Source organism: Zalophus californianus, chromosome 4, assembly GCF_009762305.2.
Source record: "Zalophus californianus isolate mZalCal1 chromosome 4, mZalCal1.pri.v2, whole genome shotgun sequence".
Taxonomy (NCBI): Eukaryota; Metazoa; Chordata; class Mammalia; order Carnivora; family Otariidae; genus Zalophus; species Zalophus californianus.
Window position 1 is genome coordinate 85,542,595 of NC_045598.1, and position 9,940 is coordinate 85,552,534.

Sequence of the window (9,940 nt, forward strand, 5' to 3'; positions counted from 1 at the left end):
TGTTTTTTTGATGATAGCCATTCTAAGAGATGTGAGGTGGTGTTGATTTATGGTATTGATTTGCTTTTCCCTGATGATAAGTGAAGCTGAACATCTTTTCATATATCTTTTGGCCATTTGTATGTCTTCTTTTGAGAAATGTCTATTCAGGTCTTTTGCCCATTTATAAACCAGGTTATTTGTTTCCTTGTTATTGAGTTGAGTTCCTTATATATTTTGGATTTTAACATCTTATCAGATATATGGTTTGCAAATATTTTCTCCCATTCCATAAGTTGTCTCATTTAATTATTTCCTCTGCTGTGCAGAAGATTTTTTAGTTTGATATGATCCTATATATATATATATATATATATATATATATACACACATATATATTTTTTTGCTTGTGCCTTTGGGGTCATATACAAAAAAAATCATGGCTAAGAGCAATGTTAAGGAGATTTTTTCAAAAAAAAAAGAATAAACTGTTTCCCTAGGGGTGCCTTGGTGGCTCAGTAGGTTAAGCGTCTGCCTTCAGCTTAGGTTGTGATTCCAGGGTCCTGGGATTGAGCCCTGCATCAGCCCTGCATCAAGCTTTGCATCAGGCTCAGGCTCTTTGCTTTGCGGGGAGCCCGCTTCTCCTTCTCCCTCTGCCTGCCGCTCCCCCCTGCTTGTACTCTCTCTTTCTCTCTTTCTGTCATATAAATAAATAAATAAATAAATAAAATCTTTTTTTAAAAAAAGAAGCTTTTCCCTTATGTTTTCTTCTAACAATATTATGGGTTCAGGTCTTACATTTAAGTCTTTAATCCACTTTGAGTTGATTTTTGTATAAGGAGTGAGACAAAGGTCCAATTTCATTCTTCTGCTTATGGAAAACCATTTTTCTCAACACCATTTATTGAAGAGATTGTCCTTTCCCCATTGGGTGTTCTTGGCCTCTTTCTTGAAGATCTATTGACCATAAATGCATGGATTTATTTCTGGGCTTTCTATTCTGTTCTACTGGTTTATATGTATGTTTTATGCCAGTATCATGCTGTTTGGTTTACTATAGTTTTATAGTATATTTTGAAATCAGGTAGTGTAATGTTGATGTTGAATTTTGTCAAGTGCTTTTTCTGTATATATTGAGATTATCTTATGATTTTTTTCTTTATTCTGTTAATGTGGTATATCACATTTTTAAGCTATCCTAGCATATTATGGATAAGTTCCACTTGATCTAGGTGTATGATCTTTTTAACATGCTGTTAAATTTGGTTTGCTGGTACTTTGTTGAGGATTTTTGCATCTATGTTAATCAGGGATATTGACCTCTTGTAGTATTTTCATTTTTTTAATTTATTTTTTATTATGTTATGTTAGTCACCATACAGTACATCATTAGTTTTTGATGTAGTGTTCCAAGATTCATTGTTTGCGTATAACACCCAGTGCTCCATGCAATACATGTCTTCCTTAATACCCATCACCAGGCTAACCCATCCCCCCACCCTCATGTAGTATTTTCATCTTGCTTTTGTATTAGGGCCTTGTAAAATGAGTTTGGAAGTCTTCCCTCCTCTTCAACTTTTTTGGAAGAGTTTGAAAAGAATTGGCTTTAATTCTTCTTTTAATGTATATGGAATTCACCAGTGAAACCATCAGGTCCTGGGCTTTCATTGGTTGGGAGATTCTTGATTACTGATTCAATCTTTATGCGTAAGTGGTCTGTTCAGATTTTCTATTTCTTCATCAGTCAGTCTTGGTAGGTTGTATGTTTTTAGGAATTTATCCATTTCTTTTAGGTTATCTAATGTATTGGCTTAGGGAAGCAAAACTGTAACATGAAATAGACTAACTCATTTAATTGCCCCTTCAATTCCCATTTTTTCCCCAGGAGGCTTTCCTTAGGGGACTAATTTATTAACTAGTTAATTAATTAGACTAATTCATTGCCCAATTTGTTAATTCAACAAACTTAAATTGAAAACCTGTCATGTGACAGCTTTAGGGGACATAGGGATCTATGAGATGTGGATATAGCCCATGTGACGTTAGAGTCTGAAAGAAGTGATATGATAGAGACAATCTCAAGACAATACTGACATGATAGGAAGGTACAATTAATTCAATCATTTTTTTTTATTAAAAACTTTAGCTTAACTTCTGCACCCTGACTACATTGAAAATACTCTTGTGTGGGACACCAAGGGACTTTATGCGACCCACTCAAAAGGTTGTTTTTCTGCCTTCATCTTACTTGATCTCCAGAATCATTCCACACAGTGGACATTCCCTCCATGTGGAAACTCCCTTCTTGGCTGCTAAGACATCACAACCTCATGCTTTTCCTCCCTGTCTCCTTTTCAGTGTATTTCTCCTCTGCGTGACATCTAAATCTTGACGTTTTTCAGGACTCAGTCTTGGAACTTCTTTTCTCCTCTAGTTATATTCTCCTCGAGGTATTAGAATATATACCCATGACTAAATTCCATCTGTTATACTGATGAATGTTAAATTTCTATCTCAAAGCCAACTATTCCTTGAATTTCAGTCAATACCTATTAATCTATCTACTTACCCATTTGTCTATGTCTATTTCTAGCTCATCTATAATATTATCAACCTAACATTTCACTTGGATGTCTCATAGATACTTCAAAATCAAAAGTTTGAATTGCTTATGTTCGTAATCTGTTCTACTTCTGATCCTTCCCATCTCAGTAATTGGCTCCATCCAATTGTTCAAGTCAGAGTAACAATAGTCATTCATGATACTTCCTTCTCCCTTAACCTCCATAAGCCTATTAGTTTCTTTTTTAATCTCTAAAATATCTTGAGTATGTCCACTATTCTCTATCTCCATTGACAACACCCTAGAAGAGGACACTTTATAGCTTGCCTGGACAACTGACATAGCTTCCCACTTGGTCTTCTTGTTTCTATTCTTTGTTTCTCTAATATTTCCTACCTAAAAGAGAGTAACTTTATCTTTTTAATTTTATTTATTTGAGATAGAGCGAGAGAGAGAAAGCACAAGCGGTGGGGGGGGCAGAGGGAGAGGGAGAAGTAGGCCCCCCACCCCACTAAGCAGGGAATCCAACATGGAGCTCAATCCCAGGACCCCAGGATAATGACCTGAACTGAAAGCAGATGCTTAACCGACTGAGCCACCCAGGTGCCCCCAGAGTAACTTTTAAAATGCAATTTGCCTTATGATAACTTTGCTTAAAATATTTTGAAGACTTTCCATTGCATTCCAAATAAAAATTTAATAGAAAAAGGGTATAAAGTCTCCAAAGCAATGGAGGGGAAAATGGAATAATAAAAAAATTCTCAATCCAAAGGAAAGTGAGAGAGCAGTTAAACAGGAACATTAAATAGGACAAATAGTACATAATAAGATGGTAGATTTACATTCAAATATGCTTTTAATTTAATCTAACCTAAATGGGCCAAGTCCCTCAGTTTAAAAGATGAAGTTTGACAAACTGGATAAAAAACAAACTAACATAATGTTATTTAAAACACATCTAAATATTAAAACTACAAAAATGTTGAAAACCATTACCAGAAGCAGAGGATCTTACAAAATGATAAATGTTCAATTTAGTAAGAAGATAAACAATTCTACATTGTATTCAACTAATAACATAGCACTGAAACTTGCAAAATAAAAACTGACATAACTGCAAGGAGAAATGGACAAATTTACAGTCAGAACAAGACATTTTAATATGTCTTTCTCAGTAATTGATAGAACATGAAGAATCTTGAAAACTCTTGCAAGATTATAAAAGATTTGAATACCAATTTAACAAACTTGATCTAATATAATGTATAATATAACAATGGATATAATAGAATGTGTAACACATATAATACATACTTTATAATTGTATATTATTACATATATCGTATTTATTATATATTATTATATGCTATATAATTACACATAATATACCCTATATTATATATAATATTTACTACATTATAGGTAACAGGTCGTATTTCCTAAATTTGTTTAAATTTCTACTCAAATATAAATATAGTCAAGCTTGCTAATTTTATTTAAGTTTGCATATATATATATATATATATATATATACACACACACACACACACGCATACTAAAATAGGCCAAACTTACTGATATATGTACACACATACTAAAATATCAGTGTGTTTATTGATTTTGTAAGGACTTTTTTTTACCATGATGCCTTGCAACACCAAAATTTGTGTATTACCACCATAAAGCAAATATTTTAATGAGCATTAATTTCAAACAATTTTCAATAGCAGTCATAACCATGTTGGATCATTCTCCAGTGACATAATGATCTTCCAAAAACTTTACTCTAATTTCTTGAACTGGATGAGAAATCAAAACATTAGTGGAATTAACTTATTTTCCATGGTAAAATACCATGAAACTGGCATCACTTAATGGATTGCAAGGGTCTGTTGCTGCTAATGGAGCCAACACATTCACAGATATTGCTTCACTTTTTGAAGATACCCAAGAAAAGCCTGAAATCAAAATGAGTGAAATTTAGAAGAACAAGCATTTGTTCTAAAAAAAAGATAAGCTTCACAGAGTCTTGTTTAAATGCATTTTCTGCAGCTGCACGTACTGGAATATTATTTTCTAACTCAGTCTTCTTACTTACTTTTGAAATAGATTCTGAGCATTCTTCAGGAGATCTGTGTCTTTTTAGTGTTCAGTGGTATCACTACTACCTTCATAGTGGATTGTAAATGTTGGCAATTTTTGTAAATTACCTGGTCATCATTAACTTTCTCAGAGATAGATATGTAGTACTTAATTTTTCATTAAACATACAGTTCCATTCTTCTGAACTCATCGCCGACAGGGTTTGTTGTAAATTGCAAAGTAATGAAAAATAATAAAATAGTTATATATTTATGATTTGCATTGAAAATAATGACAAAACCACCATAGCAAGTGTTTTGCAGCAGATTTGCTCATCATCTATTTTCCACACATACTTCATGTAGATCTGACATGTCATTTCCCACCTTGCACTGACTCTGCTGGCTGGCAACCTATGGTTTCATGCATATCACAGGCTCAGGGCATGGCCCAATGAGCTGGTGGACAAGATAGTTGTCAAGAAAAGTGGTGCCTTCTTGTTTGAGTGAATGCAGTTATTTTATTAGTGAGGCCCTGGCTTTCCTTGAAAGGAAAACGTTTGTTCTGTTTTGTATGAGGAAGAATTGAAAAAAGAGAAAGGGGTTAATACTGGCTACCTCTCAGCTGTAACCATGTGTTGAAGCTTCTGGCACATGTCTCACATACACATGATGAAACCATGGCAGCATCAGGAAGTACACAATGGAGATCTACCAAACCCATTAAACATCATGTGTGACAGGTGTTTATTAGATACTTTTTATTACATCAAGGAAACCTCATTCTATTCTCTGTGCAGCTTTCCCCCACCCCCAGGACTGATTAGGGAAAATAATGAAAGCATGAAAAATAATGACCAGGAATCAAAAATGGGACATTATTGTATATCTTGTAGTATCAGCAAAGATGATAGGATATTATGAACAGTTTTAAGACAAAAATGTGAAAATTCAAATGGAATGGAGACACTCTTAGAAAACTACCATTTACCAAAATGGACATAAAAAGAAATAGAAAATATGAGTGGTTGTATAACTATTTAAAAAACTGAAAAGATAATTTAAAAACTTTCCTTAGAAAAAATATCATGCCTAGATGACTTAGTTATTGAGTTCTGTCAAGCTTTTGGGACATAAGTAACTGCTATTTTTTATAAACTTTCCAGAGAATAAAAAGGCTTGTCTCACAATTCATAGTATGAGGTTATCATGATTTTAATAATGAAGCTGAAGAACATGACAAGAAAATTAAATAGGCAAAAATCACTTACAAATGTAGATGAAAACATCCTAAACAACATATTAGTAAATCTAATACAGTGATAGATAAAAGGGATAGTGTATTGTGACCAAGTTGAGTTTATTTTAGGAGTATGTGGTTGATATACAAAAAATTAATTAAATTTATTACATTGCAGAGTAAAAATGGGAAAATATCCTATGGTAATTTTAATAGATGAACAGAGATATTTGTCAAAATTCAATATTTTCGTTAAATTAAGGAAAAAACCTCAGCAAAGTAGGAATGGAACGGAACTTCTTCTATTTGATAAAAAGTATTTAATAAACACCTACAGCATACCATGTTTATTGTTTAATGATGTTTGATGCTAAAGCTTTGTAGAATTTTCCTGTGAGTTTAAAAGCAACCAATGTTGCTCATTATCATTAGCTGTATATGATATTTTTTTTCCTGGAGGTTTTCTCTGGTAAAATAAATCAAAATCAAAAACATCAAATTATCAAAACAACAACAAAACCAAATAAAAAGTATATGCTTTGAAACAAAAAAACAAAATTTGTATTATTCTTGGATGATACAGTAACATTATATGCAGCAAATTTAACACAATCTACAGGTAGATGATTAGAATTAATGATTATTTAGCAAAGCAACTCTAAAAGACCAATATACAAAAGTAATTATATATACTAGCAGCAAGCAGAAACTGAAGTTTAAATAAGGCACTTGATTAAAGTATCAAGAAGCTAGAAGCAAATCTACAGATAAAATGATGGAACTTTATTAAACTAACCTAAAAATACTGCAATAAATGGAGAAATAGTGATCATGGATTGGAAAACTCAAATTTGCCAAAATGTCACTTTTCCCTAAATTGATCTATGGATTTAATTTAAATTCAACGCGAATTTCACTTGTCTTGTTCTTATTCTTGTGGAATGTGAAAAGTTACTTCTAAAGTTTATATGGAACTGCAAAGATTGAAGAATAGCCAAGTTAGTGTAAATCTACGTTAAGTTATACCATGTGGTGTTAGCACAAGGATAGATAGGAGAAGGAACAGAAGAGAGTATCTAGAAAAAAACCAGGCATATATAGACACTTGATTTATGACCAAGTGACACTGCGGAGCAGTGGAGGAAAGGCTAGTGTTCTCAATAAATGGTTCTGGGACAGTTGGACATCTTTATTGCAGAAAATGAAATTGGATTTCCTGTCATACCTAACACAAAAATCAATTCCAGGTGGATTATAGACTTACATATAAAAAACAAAACAATAAAACTTGTGCTAGATAATAAGGGGAGTATCTTCCTGACCTTGGGTAGGAAATTATTTCTTAAACATGACACAAAGGGCATTAACTAAAAGAAGATCAATAAAGTTGGTTTCATTAAAATTAAGAAGTTCTGTTCATTGACATACACCATTAAGATAATACAAAGGCAACCACAGAGAGGGAGAACATATTTGCAACAATTTTAACTGAGATATTCAGAATACATAGAGAATTATTATAAATCTTTTTTAAAAAGAAAACAAAGACTACCAATCCAATAGAAAAAGAGGCAAGTGATTTCACAGATGAGGAAATCCAAATAACCAATGTATATTTATTTTTTTTTGAGATTTTTCATTCATGTATTTATTCCACAATCAAAATAAATCGTAATTTAAAGCCATAACATTTTGAAAAGGTAAAGGAGACTTTGTGTCACAGCGGCATTAATAAAACAACACTGGTCTAAAGTGCAACACTAAACAGGTGTTTTCTGCTCCCAAGGTGGAATAAATACATAACAATTACACTTAAAATTTCACTAAAGATCTGGGAGGAGGCAAGTAGCCCTTGGAAATAAACTGTCCAAGGAACAGAGGCAGGCTGCAGATAACTTTTCTTAACATTTTACCGCAAGAAGGAAAAACCCCCAAGGTGTCTACTAGCGCAAACCCCCGTTTCATGCTCCTGGCCTTGGTTCTTCCTTCCTTCCTCAATCACATCCAAATCCAGAAAGGCCTCTGCACCCCATGCTCAAAAACACCACTGTGAGTCCCCAAGGACCTCAGCACAGACTGTTGTCAATGAGTCTGTGTGCGACCTTCCTCCAGAACCTCCAGGGAAATCAGGAGCCTAAAGAGCAGCAGCATCTCTTTAAACAATGGTTTTAACTGTCCAATGAGCTCTGATGGACCATGTGCATTTCATAAACAAACCAAAATAGTGCCTTAGTATCTTCCTATTTCTCTGGGAAAATTTAAGTAAACCATTCAAGTAAAAAAGAAAAATGTTTACAGAGCAGTGAAAAATGAAAATTCAAAGGGTTTATGCCAAAAAGCAAACCAGTCCTCTGCAGCCTAATTCATTTGTTTCTGGGCCGCGAAGCCATGTAGAGAGCAATTAGGCAGTAGATGGTCCCCCCCCAGCGTCAGCGCCATGGTGGTCCGGTAAAGCATTTGGTCAGGCAGGCCTCGTTTCAGGTGGATAGGCACACCGTCGGATTTCAGAAGTCCCCAAGCTGGTCCTGAATCTGCACATATCTTTGAGGATGGGGAAGCTGCCTTCTAGCAACAGCAGGAAGACACTGCCACTCCCACAGCACCTGATCTGCAGTTGGGTCACTGACCTCTCAATTATCTGGAAAAACTTCTGTAGCTCAGGAACTTTGTTTTTCCCAGCATAATCATATACAGCAAAATCAGAACTCAGTTTAGTTGGTGTGGCAAAAATATGATAGGCGGTGCTTCTGTGGAAACCACAGGCCTTAATCCCTGCGGGCTATAGGCGTCGGAAGCCCATGTTCCAGTCAACTTCTGCGTGAAGCCACTAAACTTGTAATACATGACGCCCGGTGTCCGGCTTCCCACAGCCGCTACCTGCGCGACTCTAACCAATGTATATTTAAAACGGTGTTCAACTCCACTGGGAATCAAATAAAGCCTGTCAAAACTTCAATGATAAACAATTGTATATCCGCTAGATTGGAGAAAATTTAAAAGTGGGACAATTCCAAGGCAAGAACATGGAGAAATAAAGGCTTTCAAAAACTGGTGGCAGCTAACATTGGTCCACACACTTTGGAAAATGCTTGGCATTACACATGAGCTATAAATGGCAATTTCTGAATTATTTGTCCTGCTATGGCTGTTTTGTCTCAATATTCTCTTAAAAGAAGGATCTTTTCCCAAAACTCCTTCAAAGGAATTCTAGCTAATTCAACAGATATTTACTGAGTGCTTACTATGTTCCAGACACTATGCTAGTTTTGCAAAAGAAGATAAACAGTCAAGTAAGATTCAGTACTTGACCCCAGGACTTCGCAATTAGTTGGAGATTGACAGACATAAATTGTCAACAGTGAGACAATGTGGTAAATGTGATGGTTAGAATAGAATGCTAGGTAAGAAAATAGGAAAAACACGTAGCTTCGGTTGGAAGCAAAAATGAAGGAGTTTCTATGTGGTGGGTGACCTGAGATGAGAACTGAAGATGGTTTAGGTCTGAGTCACTAAGGTAAGGTTGATAGGATGGATAGCGACCTAAGGTGGAAGGAACCTAAGTTGGAAGACCCAGTGTGTGGAGAATGTGGTGAAGTGAGAACTGCAAGTAATTTAGTGTGGCTGACATGGTGTGAAGTATGAAGTGGACAGAGAGTGAGGCAAAAGAGGCTGGTAGAATCCAGGAAATCCAGGTGATTAAGGGCCTTATGTATCATTCTAATGAATATTAACCTTATCCTGAAGATATTGGACAATGCAATGAGTAATTTTTAAGTAGAGAAGTAAGAAAATGCTTGTATTTTAGACAGATCTTTCTGGGTAATTTGGAGAACACCTAATAGAATGAAAACCTGGTGTGTGGGGATAAGGCCATCTGACCAGAGGCAAAGTTAAAACACTAAACTGAAGAAATTAAATAACTTAGATTTAAGAAGTTAATTTTATCCCAAATATCTATGTAATTCAGATTTTTCTTCAAAAAATTTCCAGATTATTGCCAACTCAATTTGCCTGGTTTGTCATAATTTATGTAAATGAAACAAGATTTATTTCTTCTTTGAATAGGACACAAGATTT

The 9,940-nt window shown here is 34.7% G+C and overlaps 1 pseudogene; it reads right to left on the reverse strand.

The window, feature by feature from the left end:
* Positions 1–7,541: 7,541 nt before the first annotated feature.
* Positions 7,542–8,707, reverse strand: LOC113938470 (annotated as a pseudogene).
* Positions 8,708–9,940: the final 1,233 nt, after the last annotated feature.